The sequence below is a fragment of the Pagrus pagrus genome, assembly GCF_965226575.1.
Source record: "Pagrus pagrus genome assembly, chromosome: 1".
NCBI lineage: Eukaryota > Metazoa > Chordata > Actinopteri > Spariformes > Sparidae > Pagrus > Pagrus pagrus.
This window is the reverse complement of record NC_140185.1, coordinates 4,657,296-4,681,657: the sequence shown is the minus strand read 5'-3', so window position 1 is coordinate 4,681,657 and position 24,362 is coordinate 4,657,296. Positions and strand designations below refer to the sequence as shown.

The window sequence follows — 24,362 nt, the reverse complement described above, 5'->3', positions numbered from 1 at the left end:
ACTCGGTAGCAGGCAGGCAAGAGTGAGGGGACAATCAGAAAGGGCCAAATTATAAAACAATTTGTCCTTCATCATAAATCAATTTATAATATCACTCCATCCCAGAAAAGAAAAGGAATCAAAAGTAGTTAGCCTTGTGTGTGTGTTCAATCCCAAACCAGCTATCACACACTCATCTTCCCAAAGTGGTTGGGTTTGGGGCATGGTGGGAGTTGGTAGTGGGTTTACAAAAAAAGCCCTTCAATGCAACAAACAGTATTTAACCAGAGAGCCCAAACCCCATGACTTTATCTATTAACACCACAGTGCGCTGCCATGGTCGTTCACACGCAACCCAATTCACAAAGAAGGTCAGCGCTCGTTAGCTTTGCTCCTCTGGGACACCGGCTGCTTCAACCACCTCCTGGACTGTGAGCTGGTGCCACTTTCACTTCATGCCTACATTTGCATATTACTCCCGTTTTTTTTTTTCCAACTCTATGTCTAATTATGTATTTCTATGTATTTCTTGACAAGTGAGAAAGAAAGAGATAAATACAAAGTGAGACGAGGGCACTTGCTATCCAGGGTCGGGGAGCAGGAGGAGCACCAAGGCCGCTGGCCTACATTCCTGACTAATTGTATAATTGGAAAAGCTCTCCAAATGAGCAAGCAAGCCCCCCCTCGAACCCCCCTCACCAACCACCTCACCCCTACTCACTTAACACCCCCCCTACCCACTCACCCACACACATGCACGGCCTTCAAAGCAAATCACAAAAGAGCATTTTGGGAATAATAATAATTTCAAAAAGCGTCCATTATTAATCCCACACACTAGCATCCCTGGCAGCAGCAGCTAGGCTGGTTAGCACCAGCAACCCCCACCACCCCACACCATCCCCACACACACTCATTATGCCAGGCAGTAGTTTGCTATCAGCTGGTGTTGTACTAGTGTTAAATAAAGTTAAAACAATGATGTCCACTGAGAGAAATCATCAAACCAAACTAAGTTTCTCAAAATATTCCATAGGACTAAAAGTGAGGAGCTTGATACAAAAAAGTAAATTTTTTCATAGTTGGCAAAGGTCCGACAGAGCCACTGACAAATGTTATCCAGCCTGGTCGCCAGGATACAATGTTAGCAGTTGATGTTACTGCATACCACTTACATCCACATGCGTGTGTGTCATAGGCTTAGAACCATATTGAGATTTGTACAAAAAGTCTCAGATCATGTTCACAGTATGTGTTGACCTGACTGTCGTATCGGGAGGTGGAGGGGATGGTGGTGGAATTATAGGCGATAAAAGCCGCCGCAGTTTTGTAAGTGTGAACCCAGTGGTTATTTTTAAAGGGAGACAATCTCCAGTTATGTTTGTGGCAACCAAAACAGGTATTTAAGCCAACACATAATCTGAACCCTAAGCTAGTGGTGTTTATGCCTGAACCTAACCAGACATTAAGTACACAAGTTGTCACAACCTAAAATGTATAATTAAAACTTAGGTAATGCAAAGTTGCAACATTAAGAAATGTAAAGTTTACACATAAATGTGGTACATTGCCAACATTTATTCTGGTGACTGGCTTGATGTTTTCACAGGCTTTATAATACTCTAAACTGGACCCAGCAAACCAAATTGAATTTGAATTAAAAAAAACAAAAACGAAACACCCATGTAAACTTTCTTTTCATAAATAATATTATGCCCAATATGGGATGACCTACCTGTGTGCTGTGTTAGCGCTCCTATTTTACTGTTAGTACTGGAGCTCATGGTCAAATTGGATTTCCTGATTTATGGCCCCTGCCACGCGCCGTTCATTTCCATGGCTACTGAAGGAGGGGTGGTGGTGGGCTGGTGGTGGAATGATTTCTGAGGTCGACAGTGGTGTCTAACGGGATTGTGGGGTGCCGTTAAAACGAAGCCGTTAATTAATGCTATTGATCAGCAAAAAAATAGAGGCAAATGTGATTTGCATACAGCCAAAGTGATCAATGCATTAACCGATTTTTTTTCTCCCCCCTCTGAAATCTGATTTCCTGAGTTTTCAAAGTGAAAGAGAGGGAGTTCAGACTAATGTGGATCGATCGGGCCTCTCTCAGACAAGAATACAAAGCATTTTATTAGCCAGTGAAGGGTGAAACATACCGGGAGGGAAGACGCAGTTTGAAGTTGGGTTATGTATTTATGTCTCACTTCAACAAGAAGACATCCTCTGCCTTTACATGTTCGTTTAAACTGTTATCAACATTGTCATATTTTTTCCCTTTTCACACACTGTACAGAAAACATGGTAATAAGGTGATATTTCTGCAGGGCCAAACTCAATCTGTTTTCTAAAAGGCAACAATGTAAAAAACAAAACAAAAAAAAAAACATTGATGACAATAACAACAGGGGCTTGAAAAAAAAACAAAAACACAAGAGGTGTTAAAAAAGCAATATGTTGTTTTTCCCCCCTCCTTTCTCTCCCTCTCTGTCAAGAGCAGCTTATTATAGCGTATTGATTTATAAAGCTTTAAATGTGATCCTTCATGTCCAAGTCAAGGGCAGGGAGTGAAAGAGAAAGGGAGAGAAGAAGAGAGGGAGGGAGAGAAAAAGAAAGGGAAAGGCAGAAAGACAGAACAGACTGAGGCGAAGGGAAAAAGGCGTCTGGAGACGGATAGAGATAGAAAGAGAGCGTCCACGACATGGGGAAGTGACAGCAAGGCATTTTCAGAGCCGCTCTGGAACACAAAAGGGTAATTGTTTTAGCCCAGATGTTGCTTTCGCACAACAAGCAGGATACAATGTTCCTACTGAGCTGATGAGCCCAATCAGTGAAATGATTAAAAATTGATTTTGTCCCTGTAATTACAGTATGTAAACTACTTAGCCGGGATTGCAAAGGAAGTGATTTTCTAATTACGTATATACTCTGGTGTCTAATGATTGGTTTTTTGAAGTAATGAAGAGAGGGTCCTAACGACTCCACTGTGTTCTGTTGTTGAAGGGAGAAGGCTAGAGAAGGGGAGTGTGGGGGGAGTTGGGGGGAGCATCGTTAGGGCAAGACAGCAGGCTTGGATACAAAAGGGGGATGAAAATTGAATTTTTGCCAGCCAGTGCTAGCACGCTAACACGGGGGCCCTGTGTTCGTTTGCATGGGATCTGGAAGCTAAATGGAGGCTGTGACTTCTCATGGGGGTCACCAGGCCCTAACCAGCCCCGGCAATCTGGACCCTGCAATTATAACCTCAGGGGGGGTCAGGGATCCAGGACATCACACATGCACGGGAGAATTAACACTTGCACAGGACACAAGCACACAAAAATAAGAATATAGTTAGGCCCTTCTGCTCTGTATGTACTTCAAGCTTCACTCAAGTAACTTCTGATAGAAACCGACTCTTTAGGATCAAAGCCCACAACTGAAATATACTGAGAACGATGCTGCTGTTGGAGCTGTGTCTGTGTCCTGTGATATATATGTACAGCAATACAGGTCTTATGTTATTGCGATTTACATGTGTTAGACTGATCTGAATCTAAATGTTCAGCAAAGTCCATCCATCTACTGGCTCCAGTGTTATATTTAGCGTACAGGCAGGAGAGTAGTATCAATCATCTAATCTAACTCTTGCCAAGAAAGCAAATAATCTTATTTCTCAAAATGGTGAACTATTCCCTTAGGAACTAAATTGAACCCTTGCCCATATCAATGTTGCAGCAATATCCTTACTTGGTCTCATGTGACAAGCACCTGACGGTTGCTAATCTAAGCTAATATTAACATACTTCATATAAATCTAACTGTGTGATTGGCATCACTGAGTTTTGCTCACTGACTTCATGATGTACTTTTATGTTATGTTAAAACATTCACCATTATTCAATAACGTCAGCTGTTGAGGAAGTTACATAGGCTCTTTTTTTCAAATCATTTTAAATCTCCTTTTAAAATTGAGAAATTTTGAAAAGTATGACACTAAGCAGGTGTCAGTTTAGAAAGTACTTGCATGCTCGCTGCCCTCGCTGGAGTAAATAGTAAAAGTGTCCTCTTATTTTCAGTTCATTTTTTAAAATGAATAAACATACAATAAACGTCTAAATTAACTATATATAAACTATTCATTGTTTGAAAATGCAACCTCACATTGCTTTCTGTGTAAAACTCTTTGAGATCCCCAACTCAAGGATTGTATTCAAAAGAGAACAATAAAATATAAAGAAAAATACCTTGTTGTGCCTCTAAATGTTTTTTAATATCACTGAGTCAAATTCTTTTCTTGATAATAAACTCCAACAAAAAGAGAGCAGGGCCTCGTTCCTGGTGTTGCAGAAAGTGAAATGTCTTAATAAAGGAGTGCAGGTGCATGCTGCCAGGAGCTTCTTATCATTAACTGTCCGTGATGCTGAGGATGACACTGAATACACTGAAGTGTAAAAACGAAAGATAAGCAAGCAAATCTGAGCCTTGTTGTTTTTAATGTAATTGTTAATAATCTAGTGTCAATCATATTCTGGTACACTGGGATATTGTTTTTTGTGGTACACTATAAAATGACTTTGCATATATAACGCTAAGTTGCGCTATATCTTTAAAAATGAGAATGTCACAAAGTGTAATTGTTATAGATGACACAAGAAATAATTCATACTTGGAATTGTGCGGTATGCAAACAAAGCTTAACGTGCAGATAACAGTTTACAGCTTTCAGCTTGCTGTTCTGGGACGAAGTTCAGGAAAGTAACCTTGAGTTAGCTGCTGCTCGCGGCATTCATTCGTCCTGAGCTTACATCAAACCTAAAATAAGGCAGTGGCTCTTTCTCAAAGTCTCATGGAAAAATCAGCAAATGTATTATCAGATATTCGAGTTAGAAAAAAAAATTACAAATAGATTGTTGAACATGTGTATTTTCACATTTTCTTATTCAAACATTAGCACTCATTTTACATCAAACGTCACTTAAGAACGTCAGTGCTTGTGATAAAAGCATGGACTTAAAAAGTCAACTGAAACAATGAAAAATTAAAACGTAGCTTTTGACTCATCTTGCAGGAACTGCAGCTACAGTGGTTACGATCGTTTCTTAGAGTATCTACAGTTACATTGCTTTTGGGAAATAGCTCCGCAGCTTAAGATGGTTCATAAGATGGATTTTACATTCATTTTAGCATTAAGATGCTTTTGGGAAACAGGGCAGGATAATGACTGAAATCACGATTTCAACAGTAACCATTTTAATTAGGATAATTCATTTTCAGGCTGGTGCTCAAAAAGTGAATGCTTGTTAAATTGACTCCTTTATGAAGGAAAGCATCTCTTCAACTCTGTTTTCGCATTTCATTTCTCTTCTGTTCCCTTCTCTTTTCTTGTCAACCACAACTTGATGCAACCTTTGACTCGGGTTGTAAACAAGAATCAACCGTCGAGTCCAGTACACAGTGTTATTTTGGTGATGCATTGAGACAAGCAAGGAGTCACTCTATCAGACAGGGAATATAGAGATAAACTTACAGGGTCGCAGAGCACATAAAGAGCACATAAATCATATCACACAGAATGAGTCACTGCCTCAACCATGGCTGCGCTCTCTCTTCTTCTCTGCTCTTAACATATCTAACAGAGCCGGACGTATTTTCTTATCCTTATCTTTTGTTCAATATTCAATATTTAATTATGACTTTGTTCATTTATTTTTTGTAAGATTTTTTTTTTCTGAAGAAATAAAAGGACCTGAGTTAAGCCTATGATTATTGGGAGGGAAAGATCTGTGGTTTTTAGTTCCTTGGGAGCATTAATAAGTGACAGAAAGCTAGATTAAGAAAGCTGGGATGCGGCTGGAAAGAAAAACGACAAAGCTTTGAAATGCTGCCAGTATCACCAACTGCACTCTTCTGACACAGCTGATTGTAAGAGAAGCCGATAGCGCAGACGGCGTAGCCCTTTAATAATTCATTTAGTTAGGCTATGATCTATCATTTTGTACCTTTTGACATGCGATATTGAAATTTAATATTGCATCAATACAAATGATATATTGCCAGTCGTCAGAAGAAAGGATGTGGATTGCAGAAAGATCTCTGCAAATGTCTTTTCACTCCTCTCTCTTTTTCCTCTCCAAAGCTTCATTGTACTGTAGTAGAAAGGCATAAGAGAAACATCTGTCTCCCCCCTCCTTTTCTCCCGGCTTTGATATGTGTGTTTAAAAAAATGACAACTTAAAATGCTCAGGGAGAAAGTCTCCTGCTCAAACCAGAGTCAAGAGAGGCTTGGAAAGAGAAAAAAGGGGGAGTGGGTGAGAAGCAGACGGAACATGACAGCAGTGGCTGAGGGAGACGTCACGCGTTGTCAAGGTCTTTGACATGACTCTTTAGTGCGGTGAAATCCCACAGGCGATATTCGGGCTGCAAGCGGAGCGTTAGGTGCTGGGAACCAAAGGCTGCTGTTGTGGTGTCAGTCTAGCCTGGCTCACAGACTGCTTCATGTACGCAGTCTGCTCAGTGAGATAGGGATGCATCGATAGCAACACTGGCTGATGTCAGTCTGAAGTAGATTATATGTGTCAGAGGATTTCCTCTCTAATAAATGCTGCTACTGAGGGAGACAAGGCGAAAAAAGTTGATTTTCTACATTGTCTGCTTTTTTCACACAGACGATAAAGATTTCCATCATTTTCCAGTAATAATTGTATAAAGTTCAAAACTTACTGCACCGTTTATATTGACCATGACAAAAATGATCATGATTTGCATTAGAGCACTTTTTGGCCATCTCTAATGTGAAGGTGCTAACACATCTGCACATCCTTTTCTTTATTCAGAACCATGCTGATAAGATAACAGTTAGCAAGTGCAGGTTTATAGGCAACTAAACCGCCAGACTAAATGTTGCCAATGTACATTTCTGTAAACCATGGATATGTTGAAACATTTCTTTTTTTGGACTTTTTAATGTTTCTTTTGTCACAACACTGTGCTTATGGTTTGGTTAGGTTTAGGCAGAAAAACGCTGGGTAAGGGTTGGAAAAGATCATGTTTCGGTCTCCACAGACACGGATAGAAGTTGCTCGAGGTCGCCTTTAAAATATCCAACAGTTTCACACTTACAAATGCTGAAACACAGACTTGAATGTGCAGGTAATAAACACGTAAAAGCAAACTACAGATATGTCCGAGTTTGTACGTGTCAATATGGAACATAGCCTATGACATGTACAAACTGTAAGTTGCAGAAATGTTAACCGCTAACATTCTATCCTGTGGAGATCCTGCCAGTTCAGTTTTAAGATTATCGCCGGACTGAAACATCATTATTGGATCTTTTTTTTGCATCGTATCGCACCTTCTGCAGTACCCGTGCATGCAACTACAGTATGGTTAAGGACTGGAAAGATTTGGGTTATGCATCTCTTCCCACTACAGTATATGCAAATGATGAACTGAAGTTCTTCGTGCTCCTGAGCTCAACTAAACTGCTGCAGACATTCTTGGTGTGAACGTATCCTAACACCGCTTCATCACCATCCACTGACTGCCCATGTCACACTCATTGTAAAAAAAAATATGGCTTATGATGGGCTTGATGATTACTAATGACGGTGTTGATGATGATAGTGATGCTGTCAGTGGCAATAATGATTACAACAATATAGGAGGTTGTCATGACAGTGATACTTGGAATCATTCTTCACTAGTGAGTTATTACATACTCAGCTAAGACAGACCTAACTTTTACAGCTCTGACGTGTTTCCTCTGTAGGTGCAAATATATTTCAACAGACAGATCAAAATGAGCGTGTGTAATATGTGTCTCGACGTCGACTACGGCATCTTTTCACGAGACTTTGGGTGAATCAGAGACGTTGACCTGTTATTATGTGTGTTTGTGCAAACCCGTGTCACTCTTGTTCCAGAGAACTGATGAGTGTGTGCAGCTGTGTCATTAACACCATGTTTGTCTCTGTATATTTGCATTTTTACCACTGATATACGGATGTCAATTAAACAGGGGAAGGAAAAAACAGTTTAGGTGACGATCCCTGCATGCATTTGTGGGCTATTTATAACAGCCCCTCCTTGATTTCCTCATGGTCTGCTCCTCGAAAAACAACACTTGACACTATTTCCGTTAAGGTTGTCTGTTTGACGCGTACCAATTCTTTGTTGATTGCATTAAAAAAATGTTGTTTAAAAATGCGTAGTGAAAAATAAGACACCGCATTGTTGTTAATTTCTTCACAGCTTCCAGGAATGTTGACCTTTAGCTGTGCCCTGACACTGCTCGGAACATGTAGGAAGTCTGCCATGGTTGTAGGTGTCTGGGTATGTTAACAGTGGGGAAGAAAGACACAGTGAGAGAGAGAATTAGGTGCAGTTAGGAGGTGCCTTGGGTTGCACTGGGTCGTGGTGTGCCTCCCTGCTCTCTGCCTTATGTCAAGGCTTTATTATTTCACGTGCCAAGGTCCTGACCTGATACACTGGGAGCTGCCTTTCTTGTACTTTCCAAAAAAACAGATTTTGATACAACAGCTTGTTGAAAACCTGTTTAAATGCAAGACGCACCAAAAATTGGAACATCATTGACAGCGTGCGTTGTAGTGCTAAAGGAATAATTGAATAGTCTACAGAGATAACTGATTAATGTCAGTTTATGTCATTCGTCAAAAACATTTTGTTGATTGGACAAAACTAGAAACTTGAGGACAATTCAAAGTGGTTTACATAAGGTAAATACATTTTATGAGAACATTTAGAAGCAAAAATGACAAAAGAAAAATCGATCAAAATATGTCACCTTGGGCGGGAAATTTCAATTTGCACCCACTATTATTTTCCCAAATTGTATAGTCTAACAGTTAAGTTTATTAATTGAATAATAAAAATAAAAAAATTGACTGATGGATCAAAACTGATATGAATACATTATGAATGAATCAAAGCGTTACTTGAAGCACTCCATGGTTTGTTGAAATTGGGAATCGGTGGAAAAACCTTCCTGATGTCACTTTGGAAGAGCTTCCAAAGCTAATAGGACTTTCTGATTACCCATGATATCATACTCGCACAATTTTTCTTGGATGATATTTGTTATTCTCTTGATTGCTACTTCAATCTTTGCTTGCAGACTATTTCATCTTCTCCTTCTTCCTGTCCTTCCTTCTTCCTTCCTTTCTTCCTTTTGCCTCAGGGGTGCGTTCGGCAGGTCAACACCTCAGCAGGTGGGTTGTAGTGGGCCAGGTGACCTTTGTCTGTCATTGTTTTGCTCCTCACACCTCACCCAGGGAGAAAGGGAAGGAGCTTAGTGCCTTACACCTGCCACTGGCTTTACTGTCATAGCACTGGGGTGCCTTGATTGTGGTTTGCCAAGGATGATAGAGAGGGTCCCAAATGATTTATACACACAGCCAACAGATATCAGAAACCATAGAGAGTGGGTTCACTTCATGTACACTGTGGATACACACAATCTGATATCACCATGTTGGTGTTGGTGCATAATTATTGTTGCTCCAGGGCCATCATTTCAACTGACCAATCAGGTTTTTGTAATGCCACAGCTGAAAAAGGGTATGAGAAAGGGTTATATTTCCAACCAAACCATGTTTTCCTAAACCTGACCAAGTAGTTTTGTTCCCTTAACCTAGCCAAATATTTTTGTTGCCTAAACGTAGCCACGTATTTTATTTTTTTTTGCCTCAACCTGACCAAATAAGTACAGAAAAGTAAAAAGAAACGGAGAAGAATAACAGTTTAATAATATATTCCAAATGGGATCCAAGCCCCAGTCTCCTGAGTGACTGTCCGGTGTGCAGATGATGAAAGATGAAATGATTGTCCTTGAGCAGCATTAGGTATGAAGTCGCAGGAGCACCAACACGAGTCACAAAGCTATGACAACAGGATGATTGGTCAGTTGAAATGGTGGTGGAACAAAATTGATTGTGATGATGTAGGAATGACACCAACACACTGGTATCAGATACACCCTGTGGATACAGCGGCTTGTACCTGATCTGATCTGATGGTCCTTGTACTCGTGTTTGCTCAGAACTACACTCCACCATGTTGAGAAGAACCAAGACAAGCAGCTGCTATGTAGATAACCATAACGAATGTGACGTTAGATTCAGAATACGATTTACGCTCATGCGCGTGAGATAAATCAAACGTACCTCAAGTGAATAAGGGGATGGAGATGAAATGAAATACCCAAATGCTGCCTCCACTGGGGCCTGATTGAGTTCAGGTGGCTGGAAAGTGTCTCACCCAGGGCTAGTTGTCAGTGAAGTATCTGCTGTCTTCTCATCTGTCTATGCTGCAGGGCTAACTGCTGAACATCGGGTGTGTTGCTTTGACGGATGTTTGTGTGCCTCCTGTGTTGCGGGGGGACGGGCCGTTGACACACTTCATATTTCAAAGGCAAGGTCTGAGGAGAAAATGAAGATTGATGCAGAAAAATGGTGCAGCAACTCATCGCCCATTCGATACATATATTATCATTTACACATACGTGACACCTTTGTGCTTGTCTATATATCTATATATACATATGCATGGGCGTGATCCAAGGCGCCACACATATTCACGTGGGGGGGTTTCCTCTGTTATTAGAGCCATGTGATATAATTGCATTTGATCTCCAAATAAACAGGGAATCAGTCCATCTCCTTGGTGGAGATGGCAGATGTGATGGACGAGCACATTAGCGGCGAGGACAACATTAGATTTGCTCAAAATTATTGATCTTTTGTTTGTGAGCCAAGTCGGCGATAAATAACAGTGCATGGGAGATGTGACTCATTATCACCGTGCCAAAAGCCCGACAGACCTCTGTCAAAACACACTCTCCTTCCCCCCTCTCTTCCTCCTTCCTTTCATCTCCGTCACTACAAACCAATTTAATCTGTTTTTAATCCTTCCCTCTTTTCTGTCGCCGGTGCCTTTAATGCGAGGCCTCACTGTCACTATCTGATTCCCTTAAAATTTTAATCCTGCACTGATAACCCTGTATTATTACATACTACACACACACAGGCGGCAGGACACTCACACGTACATACACATATACACATGCAAATATGTACACACAGCATTTAGTGGCTCTCTCAGTGTTTTTATTCCTTTTTACCTTCTTAGTGAAGAAAAAATCCTTTTATCACACAATGGGTAATTTATATCCATTACCAGCGTTTTCAATCCTTTTCAGCGCGGCTGTCACTGCCTTTGGCGCACTCATGATTAATGTGATCTAATAATAGTCTGCCATTATATTTCCTTTAGTAAAACATGTACCAACATCCTATTCAGCTCCACGAAATTCATTGCCCCTTAAAATATTTTTTCCCCTTTTCGTTTGAAAGACAAGATTGCTGTTTTTTTTCCCTCCATCTCGTTGCCTCCCAGGAGGTGATTATTTGTTAGGGAGGGGGGGTGGGCATGAGAATGATGAGAGGTGCCATGATTCAAAGTGGTTTGTACGGATGCATTTGTGTGTGTCTGCAGGTCGGCGTGTCGGAGTGTGTGGTCCTCATGCATGGCCACATTGTTGAGGTTGAGAACAGTTTTAGCATGAAGTATGATCTTGGTATAGGTACTGTATATCTCAGTCAACTCAAACAGCTTCTATGAGCCTACATTTATTTCATTTTCACATGGAAATTAATTTTTTTGCACTTTTTTTGTTTTTTTTCTTCTAAATTGTTTATTTTTAATGAGCAATGCATACATTTTGATTGATATTTAAAGACAGCATGATTTAATCATAAAATGATCATAATTTTAGTCCACAATCACTGATTTTGAATATTACTATAACTATCTAACTGTCCAAAGCCCAGATCATAAATAAATTCTTTCATTTTTTATATGAAAGCAGGTAGTTTGGACTGGGTGATGGAGAGGAAAGATTCTCCCCATGGAATGTGCATAGGATTAGGTGTATGTCTGTGTGTGTGTGTGTGTGTGTGTGTGTGTGTGTGTGTGTGTGTGTGTGTTGCCGGGGAGGTGGTCCAGCAATGGGCTCTGTTCCCTCCCAGCCGGACAGCCTGAGCCAGTCTGCCACTCATGGGGCACGTTTCAGACGGGGCGGTGCCAACCCTCAAACACACACACACACGCACACACATGCATGTATGTATGAAGTTGTGCGCGCACACACACACACACACACAATCCTGGCTCCCTCCCACAAAGAGGGTTAACCCTTACTGGGTTCTTAGACTTGTATCCAGGATGAACAGGTGGTCCCACAAAACATGGGCATCCATTTCCTCATGACTTATCCCAGTGTGTGTGCGTGTGTGTGTTTGTGTGTGTGTGAGGAGGGAGGGGTAGACAGAGACACTGGGGGGAAGATGGAAAAAAGAGTAGACATGAGTGCGTAGCTTTAATACACCTTTTGTATATGTGTTGGTGTTGCTCGGTACTGGGACGGATGGTGTACGGAGCAGCTTGTGGTGGATCCCTTCGCTGTGTGAAATTGACATCAGATGGCCGTCGTGACAAGAACAATATTACATCCAGCTTCCATTTAGCAGGGGACAGCTAATATATGTGTGCCGTTTGAACATTTGTTTGTGTGTGTGTTCCTCAGTACCTGACCCCAGAGTCTGACCGCACCAAACACAGCTGTCAACACTTTACATCTATGTTTTTTTCCCCCTCTCTGCTTTTTTTCCCCTCATTTTTTTTCTTGAATCCCTCCATCCAGGATCCTTCCATTAAAGATAACTTGTATTGAGCCACATCTTATTCACTTCAATCCGCCTCCCCCTCCTGTCTCAAGTGATCCTTTCCCAGCAGAGAAAATCGAAGGTAAACCACTTCTAAGGCAAAAACGGTGCGCTCCACTTTGGATGTTTTAAATATCACCCTCTGATGGATGAGGAGATGCAGGGTTGTGATGGTTCCTTTGGTAGAACACGTCAAAATCACAAAGTTACACATTTAGCACCTGACCGGTGAGATAATGTAAGTTACACTCAGCAGCATCTGGCTGCTACAGTACAACACATAGCTGAGACCTCTCTGCCTTTGATAGCTGCAGTCTTTCATGTTGGCGGAAAACGCTCCGCTTTACTTCACTTTATTTGTTCTTTTGTGATTTTTCTGTGGCTCAGCCCCTCCGAACCCCAGACACATGTGAAATAGACGTTTTGGAAAATATGAGTAAGTAAGCAAAGAGAAAAAGAGCAAAGCAGAGAGAGAATGGAGCTGAGGAGATAAACATAAACAGAGCAGAGAGAAAGAAAGAAGGTTTCGCTCTGAGTCAGCGGGTTTTAGTAAAGTCTGATTAAACGAGGTGGGAAACCGGTTGGGGTAGTAAATAACAGAGGTGTCAGAATGTTGCTTAATGACCTGGATATCTACTCCATGAAATATGTAGCTGCAGATCTAAGCAGGAGCTGTAGATTTTCTGTTTTTCTTTAATGCCTTAATGTGCACAGGGAGTTCAGATGTCTTAAACGACTTGCTGTGAGTGGAAAGCAAGTTCACTATGAAAGCTTTGAATTTTAGCAAGAATTTGGTAACACATAACATCATCATTAACATTATGTTTATTCTTAATTAACATACAGCACATCATGCTTTTTAAAGCCTGAACCTACAGTTGAAGGGACATGTTCAAAAAAAACCTTTGATAGAAATGAAATCTGGTCATCTTAATGGATAGAGGGTGTGCTGTGGACAGAGTGGAAAACACTTTGTGGCTTGTGATTTTGGACTATACAAATAAAATCAACTTTGCTTCTATTATTATTGACCTGTACATGAAAATAACAGGCCTGCGCACATCTCTGTTGGCAGTAGGATTTTTATTGGTTACTTTTTATTACTATTTATTATTATTATTATTACTTATTTGCCATATTACAATATATGAATCAGTATCACAAATATTCCTCTGGTTGATTTCAATCATATTGCAAGCCTTTATGGCATGCAATAGTAAATTAAAAAAAAAAGAAACATCGATAGAGCATCAATACCCATCGCCCTGTCATCAGGGAGATGGGTATTGATGCTGTCACTGCAGTGTTGAACTGTAATATAGAACATACAGAATATCACAAGACTTACCCTTTTTATACTAAATATCAGTGTTGTAGCCAAGACAACATAAACCCAGATCAAGTCTTGACCCTGACTTGATTGTATCCACGAAGAGATAAGACCATGACTTTGGAGGGTTGAGAACAAGACCAGACCACTGCAAGTCCCAAACTCACATGATACACTTACGATGTCTCATGGAAAATGCAAACCATAGGCTCTCCTCAAATTGATCTTAAAGATCCACACCCCCCATAAAAACACACACAGAAAAGAAATGAAGATACTGCTTCATTCTTCCGCTTTCGTTGCCCATATGCAGCCTATGTGTGAGACCTAGATAAGACCAACATCTTTAAAAAGTAGTCTTGTGACCGGTGGCGAGAACAAGACCAAGCTCGAGTACTACAACACTATTAAATATTAATAAAAAATCTCACAATTTAGATTTGGAGGTTTACATGTCAGAGTAACTGTCTGCTATTGGAATGTTGTATACATAAAATAGCAGAAAATGTATACGCCAAAAAGTCAATGAAATGTTTAAAGGCTTGAAGAGAAGGGTGAAGAAAAGTAGGTGGATGAACAGGAGGAGGAGGAGAATGAAGGTATCGCAGTCAGCAGTGCAGCGGTGCAGCAGTCGATTCACCTTCCCCTCCTCTTTCCAGGGGGGAAACCCCTTCCCGAGGAGGGGATGCTCGAAGCAAAGAGAGAGGGGGAGGGAGGGAGGCAAAGGGAAGGGGGGCAGTGGTGGCGGTGAACTCAGCATTTTCCTTATCTTCTCCCTCTCTCTCCTTCCTTCCCTCTGTCTGTGTCTCTCTCCCAGGGCTCCCTGATCAGTGCCGACCAGAAGCAGAGCTGAAGCTGAAGCTGGCTTAACGAGGCTAAGCACACTATCACGCTGTCTAAGAAACCACCCCCACCCACCGTCTGAGGTGACTAAGGGCTTTCAGGGAAGAGGAAGTGAGGGAGGGAAGGGCTGTGGGGGGGGGGATAATAACAAATGGACACATTTTAATTTTCAGATATTTATTTGTAACAGTAGTCTTGCATGAATGAGTGAAACTCAAGAGAAGGAGAAAGGAAGGAAGAGGGAGAGAAAAGAGGAGAGCTGTCTGATGGGTCTGTGCAGCAGGTTAGAGTTATCCACAATATGATGCAATCTGTGTACGGTGATGATGACGAGCACTATGATGATGAGGATGATCATTATAATGACACACACATATGCACACACACACGGGCACACACACAGACAGCAGTTGGCTGGGACGTCTGTTGTACATGGATGTACAGAGGGCCTGCATGGGCATATGAACAGATAATTCCTATTTAATCCCATCAGTGATCCGTTGTAGTAAGGTTACTCCGTCTATCTTTACATCCGAGCTTGTCTGCCTCTTATCTCTTTTGTCATTCTTCTCTTCAGTGTCCACACATGAAGATGTGTATTGGACATAGCCTACGTTATGTAATATAGGTATGCATGCGTTTGACTTGGCCTACGTTTGAGGGTTTCCAATGCAGGGGAGGGGAGTGCAAAAGTGCAACTGAAGTCTAGGAAGGTGTGAGGAGAAGTTAGAGTCGGAAAAAAAAACCCTTCAGCATTGTGAAGTGGAGAGCCCTGCGGGCCTGACGCTCTGGCATGCTCCGAGGATGAGAGGTTAGTTCACCTAGCAGATATTTCTTGTCCAGCTGTGGAAATGCCTTTGCCATCATATCAGGAATATCTAGCTGAGGTGCGGATGAACATGTTGCATTTATCTGTTAATAGCAGGGCCTAATACATGTAGCCATGCGTGATTTATTTCAGTTGATATTAAAGTGTTGGTTGATTGTGATGCTGGTTTGGCAACCTAATGCAGAAGCATGACAGAGTCAGTGAACTCTTCTCCTCTCACAGCACCTTCTCTCATCCTTTCCTTTGCCAAATTTGGACACTGACACTAAATGGATGTGCCATAATTCAGATGGGAGTGGGAGGATATATATATATATGTGTGTGTGTGTTAGTGTGTGTGTAGCTGTGTGTGGTTGTAAAGTGAGGCATTATGGCAAAAAATGCCTGAATAATTTAGCACTCACATTATTTTCTAATGCCATTCTTTAGAATCTGACTGCGTCACTCTAACAAATGCGTGTGTCGGAAAGTTCAGGGGATTTTGTAGGGCGCCTGTGAACAGTGAGTGATGGCAACCAGCCGACTCTCAGCTCCCTCTGGTCTACCAACAGCTCCATGTGAGCCCCGTGCACCATATTCCTTTCTCAAAACTAACACCATGGTGAATCGAAACAAAAAGGCCACATATTTTATTTATGTGTCAAAAGTGCGGTGAAAGGAGGGTAGGAAGGAGGGAGCGGGGGCATATCACTCTATGCGCTGGTTGATATCATTCCATCCTTGCGGATCAATTCTCCCAGACAGAGGGAGATGAGAAAGGAGCGAGCACAAGACGGAGGGAGGGAGGGAAGGAAGGAGAGCTGAAATGGTGGTCATATTGATTTGTCAAAGAAATACAGCGTTGCGTGTTTTGCTTAAACGTCCACATAAACCTGAGCTGTCAGAGGTGGGCGGGCATGAACTGACATTTGGCCACACAGACACGGATTGTGAATTTTTTGCTTGGCTTGGCTGTGCACAGTCTTACCTGTCAACCTCTTGTGGAAACATGGTAAAGTAGACATTCACAATTGGTCAATCACTTTAAGTTTTTTATACTTTTGTGTCATAACCCACTTCAGCATGTTCAGACTGCAGGCAAATCAGATTTAATTCTGAAATCAGATCTGAACGTATGAGCAACAGAGTCAGAGTCAAAGTGCTGTATCGTAGGCAACTGGACTTGTTTCATTTTCTTGAAGACATTTCACCTCTCATCCAAGAGGCTTCTTCAGTTCAGAACTGAAGAAGCCATAAACCAGATTTGGGCTGGCAGTCTGAACAACGCTAAAGCAACCTTTTTTGTAGCTCTTACCTACATCCGTCAACATCTCTTGAGCAGATTTAGCTTAGACACAACCTTAGGATTTTATGTTTCTTGCTAAATTACCATTTCCTCTTTTAGGTGATCATGCTTAGAGCCTACTGTCCTTGAACATGTTGTAGACTAATGCAAAATACATGATTCATGAGAAGTATTGAGCACTTATCAATGATCTTCTAAGGACTTCCATAGGTATCCATAACAGGTAAGTTGACTTGACTCCAATCTTGCCTCCATGTCCCTACAACATTCAGGCCATAATACGAACCAGTAACCTCTTTTAATTGTGAATAACAACCTTGGTAAGAGTGAAAGATGAACACACTGAGGTTATATCTTAATACATTTTGTTAAGATATAACCTCAATTAATACCACCCGCACAAATTTAGCTGATCATGGTGAAACTCTCTCATCTAAAAAAGACTAACACAGCAACTTTGTGCTTAATCCGTTTGAGGAATTTGCCAGTGATTCAATCATGTTTATCTACTCTCAAAAAATGTAGTTGACCTGACAGTTGACCATGGGGCAATAGAGAAAAGCCTTCTTCCAATCTGCAACTACATACAGTACCTGGCACGAGGACAAGAGTGTGTGTGTGTGTGAATTAAAGAGCAGTTAAAGAAAACCGGAGAAAAGAGCAGAGAGTGTGCACAGGGCCATAAAAGGGATAGTTTAACCATTGATCGAGAGCAGTGGTGGAAATGGCAGCTGTAAATCAATTTTATCTTGGAGCAGCTAAAGAGTGTTTTCTAATGAGGTTAATGCCACATAATGGCTAAATTCCTCTGCTTAAAAGATGCCCTCAAGGTGGTGGCGAGAGATAGATGTCGCCATGGAAAGCTTAACACCTCACCATTCAACACCAAGCAGAGGGATGCCTTTTTCTTGCAGGGAGATTGTATCTTAAATGCTGTTAAACCTTTATTCATTACAAGGTTTCAGGGGGTCAGTATATCATCCAGTACACCTTTGTGTAGACAGCTTGTTTCATCGACACACAGACACATCTGTGGCTTAGATTGGGCATTTAGTAAATTATTCAATCTGTATGTGATGAGTTCCTCTTTGAACACATTTTGGAAAAAGTGTATCAATCAAATTTTAACAACTACTGCAGAATACCAGTCGTCATCTCAGTGCTAGGCAGCTGGCAGGCTAGCATGTCAAACTGGAACAGGCCAGGTACTGCCACTGAAAAGACAGACCGACCCAGCACTAATAGGTTATGAATCAAGTTGACCTCTGGCAAATAACCGTGTTCATTCAAATCTTTTATGTTATTGGGGATGAGACCTGAGTGACTAAGTTTTTCCAAAAATGCATGCATGTTTGTCCACAGAAAAAAAGATGTGCACAAGGCTTCAATTAAGATAGTTTTTTAAAGGCCAATATACATTCTTTTTTCAGAGATACTGGTATTTTCATTCATCCATCTACTTTTCAGAGCTATTATCCAAGTACAGTTGGGCTGTTTTATCTTGCCCCCAGCCCTTTCATGCATGAATTATTAAATCACAAAATAATCCACAATCATGAATAATCGTGAATCATCATGTCAATACTGTGTATATTTAAAAAAAAAATCAAAAAAATCTTATTTTGAAGAAGTTACGTCAATGTCTGCTGCAGTGGACACGATGCATCAACTACATGATGTTAACAGCTGTTAAATCCTTTTATTCTCAGAAAACCGGATGGGAAAAAATTATATTTTTCCACTGAATAAGAGATGTTAAGAATAGTTTTAACCAGACTTGAATCTTTTTTCTGTTCTTTCCAATGGATTTTATGCGCCAAAGGGTATATTCTGCCTTTTGGACTTACTGTACATTTAGATCAAATCTGAGGACTGTATTGGTGATTAATTTAACTATGTGTAAAACACTGAATAAGATTAAATAGGTAGAATATACCCTTGGGCGGATAATGTTGGAGTGGACATTAAATACATTATGCATGTCTTGTCAGTCATAGAAATGCACAAGAAAAATGACGCGGTAAAATCCTGATAAAGTTATTATTACACCTTATTTGGTTGACTTTTTTTCTTTCCCTTTTTTGGCTTTCTTTGAATAGGAAAATGTAACATTTATTCCAGATGTGCTGTCCTCTGTCCTCTGCCATTTTGAATATATGACACCATATACCAAAAAAGGATAATTACTAAATTAAATTGTGGACAAGCATTTGGGGGTCCACCAGTTGGTGGTTGAGACATTGTTCCCCAGCTAGAATAGTTAAAAATGGCTTTCAAATATTAGTCCACTATAGGGGATACCATGCATGAAAGGCCTAGACTCATCTTTCAGATCTCTTAGGGGGCACATGCAGCATTTCCAGGCGATTCTTATCCCTCAAGAGTGTTTATAGTCTTCCTGGGGGTCTCTTCAATTGTGGATGTACCTGACATTCCTCCACAATGAGGTCACCAGGAGACAACCTGATAACATACCAAAAACAACCCATTTGGCTCTTTCTGAAACTTCTTTTGAAAATCTGGCCTTTCTAGCCCAATGAAGTCAACAGACCTACAGTGTTGGTGACAGCCCTGAGGTCAGCAAATTGGACCTTCTCAACTCTTTGGCTCAGTCAATACTGGACATGAAATAGATTGTTTTCATAGCGAATGTTTCCAAGTATTTACTCTATTAAGTCTTCCTGCAGGTGTAACCACATCAGAATAAAACAAGCTTCTGAAGTACCTTTAAACAATGGGACATTTGATCAATTTAGTATGGATGGCTTAATGCTTTTATTTCAATTTTACAAAATTGTGTAATAGCAGAGGTTCAAAAAAGACTAATCTAATTTTCTTAAAGAACTCCAAACCTGACCCAAGGGTAAATTCAAAGACAATGTTTCTTGTGTTTCTTGAGCGGACACAGATATACAGGGCTTCAGTGAGTGAATACCAGCCTGAACAGTTGACAGTTGTAGAATTAAATGGGTGGGCGAGTTTTCGAAAAAGCCAAGAATGCTGGTTCCAAACCGGAGCTTGTCCAAAGGTAATTACAGTGTGCAAAACACAAACATAATGCAAGCAAATGTCAGCTACTGTTGGTTTGGCCAGCCAGCATCTTTATTTTTACAATTTCGTCTCCTGAATTTGCTCTTGTACACATCTTACTAAGTTGGGATAGAGAGAAATAGGGAGGAAGCTTTGAGAGTCAACAACGGATATAGCCACAACCGATACGTGCAGGGATTCCCAAAGCATCCAGTATCAAGACTAATCATAAGTTAGCTAGCTAGCATGTCAGCAGACGTGTTGAAATATTACATTACACAAATTGCATTATACAATAATGGAAGCATAAGGAATCCTCTTTGTCTTCAGCGAGAGTGATCCGAGGAGTCTGTAAGCTGTAAACTAGACTCCACCATAGGGTTGTTGACGGAAAGCCGCTCACAATCAGCAAGTGTCTTTTAGTGATGTGGAGACAATGTGAGTGCATTGCATTCTGGGAGAGGCTTGGAGGACTCGGGCGAGGTAATGCAGGCTTTATACATCTCTAATATTAAGGAATTCTGAGTCATATCCATCTTATTGGTGGTGGATGGTGCACTGATGCAACCTATTTAAAAATGTATTTAGTCCAACACTGACCATACATCGATCTAATGATATCGTACTCATTGATTACCAACATTAAAATGGCAAACCAATGAAACAGATATAGGATATGCAGAAACATATTTAAGATAATACTATCATACAACACAGTGCCTTAGAACCACTTTGTGTGTGTGTGTGTGTGTGTGTGTGTGTGTGCGCATGAAAGAAATGAGTACACCCAGTGTGCAGCATGAAACTTAAGGAAAGTTCATCTCCACAGACCTCTAGCATTGATCACTGGGGCCCTAAAGCTATTATCATGATCTAATTAGGTTTAACATAAGTCTGTGTCACGGCCCGGTGCAAGGCTGCCTTGTCCCCAATTCCACACTTTCACAGCATCCCTATATAAAAATAGCACACATGTGTCACACATACATGCAGTGAATACTAATACTTTTTTCAGAGATATTGAGATCCACTTTGATGTCAGACTGAGGTCTAAGCACAGAGAAATGGTGTAATTCATGTCAGTTAACAAGTGTGAGGCAATCTCCCAGACTCCTCCTCATGTGTAGATGCATGTTATTGCAGTCCATTGAAAAGAAATTGGTGTAATTTGTGGAAAATAAAACCAGCCGCTAGTTTAAAAAGGGGAACACTGGAAGATGTTTTTCCACACTTTACTATATAAACATGCACACTGTTACTCCACGAAACACAAAACTTTGATGCACTGGCTTTAGAGAAATATATTATATTAAATAGTAATTATTTAATTAAATAAAAGTGTTGTTGGGAGTGATGGAATAGCCTCCTGGTTGTGATGGTTTTTATAGTGTAATATCATATCTGTTTTCTGTTGTGTCCCACAATTCTCCACATGATGCAACTAAAAGACTAAACTGACTTCAGCGTTGTACATTCTACATTGTATGTTCTACATGTATATTGCTGTATAGAGTAGACCTAGTGATATTTATTGAGTTGCCTGAGCTAGTTAGGATGGGCACCATTGCAGGCTATTACGATGATATTTGTGCATGCTATTCACCAGTTATGAATACATGCATGGGTCGTGTGTGGAATTGCAACTAAAAAGCCAGAGGAATCTAACTTAAGGAGCTCATGTTTTCTGACGTTTTTGGAGAATTGGAGTGGAAAATTGCAAGATATGGCCTTTTTTCACATTTTCATTAATTTCTCAGGGAATAATGCATGGATGTGTAGGTATATTAAGATGGCTGATATCTATGAGTGAGTACAATCTGATGCAGATCCTAGATCTAATAATCTTAAACTAGATTAAACAATTATGGGTGGTTTAAAATGCAGAAAGCATAAGGTTATCAAGTTCGATATTGGACCTTGGTGGAGTGTGATCTGATCTGTGTTCCTGAGAACTATGAGTCGGAGATGATCTGAATACCCAAGGCCCAAAACAGTGTAAAGGGTGAAACATGCAGCCAGTGACCTAATAAGAAGACCTTTGAGGAGTGGCCATTAATAAAGCTGTCAGAAATATTCTACAATAGAATATTATATATAATTTAATTTGTTTTATGTACCTTATATCTGGGCTGTGGTGCTTTAATACAGCTGTGAATTAACTACTCTGACACCTTATTCATTTTCAACACGATTAGCAGCAGTGGTGTGGATGGCTGGCGCAGTGGGTGGTTGTGGCCCAGTGCACACACTCATGGGCTCATTATGCCATCGCACAGGTGAAATGGAATGCACACACACACACACACACACACACACACACAGGCTCGCACACACTCGCACACACACGCACACATAGACAGGCACACATACAAGCCTTGCATGTACAAACTCAAGAACATGAAAGCTTGCACACACACTGAATACTGTGGGTCCTCTTGGCCTCTTCACAAAGCAACTTTTTTTCAATGTTGTACAATCTACGCATCCACTACAGTCTTATTATTTCAGGCCCAGGCTGAGGAACCATGCTTCAGTCTCCATATAAGGGAAGACAAGTCCAAAAAAAAAAGGTGTTAAGAGGACTCCCCTCCCTCTCCACTACTCCTGTGTCCTCTATTATTATGAATAGTGGCGGTAAGAGAGAAAAGCATATACTCCATTCGAATCTGTTCATGGTTCCTGAAGGACCACTCTCACCAGACGAGGGCCCTTTTTCTCCCCCCCTCCCTCTTTTGATTGATATGTGAAATCCGTCTCTCTCCGCAGCTCTAAAGGCAGTCCCTGTGTGTGTCTGAAAGGTGCTCATTGTTGAGTTGAGACCACTTTGTCAAGAAACAATCCTGTTCCCAAGGAAGCTGAGAATGTCTTAAAAAAGATACAGGCCCTTATTGTGTACATTGGGGAACTTTAATTTTGTGTGTGAGGTCATTTTAATCCTGATGAATTTTTATAGTAGCGGTTGTAGTTCAATGGCTAGTCGCCCTAATGCTCTAAAGAAGGAGCAAAATAAAGGAAGAATGGGGAAGAATGAAAAACCCACCCACAGGCCTGTTGAAGAATCCTAAACTTAAAGTGTCACAGAGTGCTAGGAGGAAGGGTAGAGGCCTTTGTTTATGGACACATTGGGATGTATTTAAGTTCTACAAAGGAGATTCCCTGAATGAAGGCTTGGTTTCTGCTACAAGGTTTGAAAATGCGTGCTCTAAGGATAGATTTGCCACGGGATAAAGTTTGTGTAGGGTAATCTCTCAGGCTACAGAAGCTGATGTGAGTGAACCACCCAAGACATTGCCTCTGAACTGATGCCAAAAAGGAAAGGCAACAAGCTTGAACACAGTCGTGCATCTATGACACTGCTAATGGTATGATTGAGCATTCTTAATTGGCATATTGGATTTTTCCAACCCCGTTTTATCACATTTGACCTACGTAGACTTTCACAATAAAAGATTTGCCATGTGAGAGTATTACACTTTCTGATAATGGATGGCTAACCTCTCAGACTTCTTCTTTTGTGCAAGCTAATGGTCCTATTTGAGCAGCAGTTTGTCTTTCATCTGAGCTGCATGGCTGTTTTGTTGTCAGTTCGCCCTATGGCCTTGTGTAGGTTCAGACTGGATGTGAGCCTATTAGGCAGCTGAGTTGAAAAGTAAACACCAAGAAGCTAGAATGTGGCCATCCAAACTGGGTTAAGTTACTTGATTTTGTGCATTTTAGCAAATTAAAGCACTAGATAAACACATGACTTGTTTTATTTTGTTGCTTTTCTCAAAAATGATGCACGTCGCGGGAGGCTCGCTCATCACCATTGTGTCTAAATGGAAACTGGATCTTGTTTGAGAAACGGCAGGGTGAGACCAAACAGCGTGATTCATAATGGTTATTTATGTACCATGTAGCTGAGACTCAGCAGGGGGCAAAGGCATGGTCTTTACTAAGTACATATCTTCCTGCTTAGTTTCTCCTCAGTTGGGCTTACAGCCTGTCTTCCAAATGAATATTTTTCATATGGATACTGAAAATACATCATCTCAATGTTTTGATCATCCTCAAAATAACAAGTGTAGGAGTCTGTGTTCTTGTGCAAAAAAACGAGGTGCAAGTGTTCAAGTTTTACTGGTGCGTCAGATTGCACATAGTTTGGGTTACCTCTAGTTTAGTGACAGATCCTCATATTGGCTCTAATTCCATTACCTAGAAAACATACACATAAAAATACCACCACAGACACAATTCCCTCTCTTTCCTCTAACTGTCCTTTATTTCTTTCTCTTCTTTCCCATCCTCCCTCGTTTCCCTCTGTTCTGAGATGCAGAGATCCAAGTGCGCGATGGTGCATTA

General features: G+C 40.8%; 1 protein-coding gene across 8 annotated transcripts in view; it reads left to right on the top strand.

Annotated features, from left to right (window-relative positions):
• The window catches only part of znf536 (zinc finger protein 536), a 228,412-nt gene that overhangs the window by 30,292 nt on the left and 173,758 nt on the right, over window positions 1–24,362 (top strand). For 7 of the 8 annotated variants that reach the window (XM_084349074.1, XM_084349073.1, XM_084349071.1 and 4 more), the window contains one exon: window positions 14,852–14,960. The exons of the other annotated variant lie outside the window; for it this stretch is intronic. The gene's annotated coding sequence lies outside the window, so the exon portion shown is untranslated. The remainder of the gene's footprint in view (window positions 1–14,851; window positions 14,961–24,362) is intronic. 8 annotated transcript variants of the gene reach the window in all.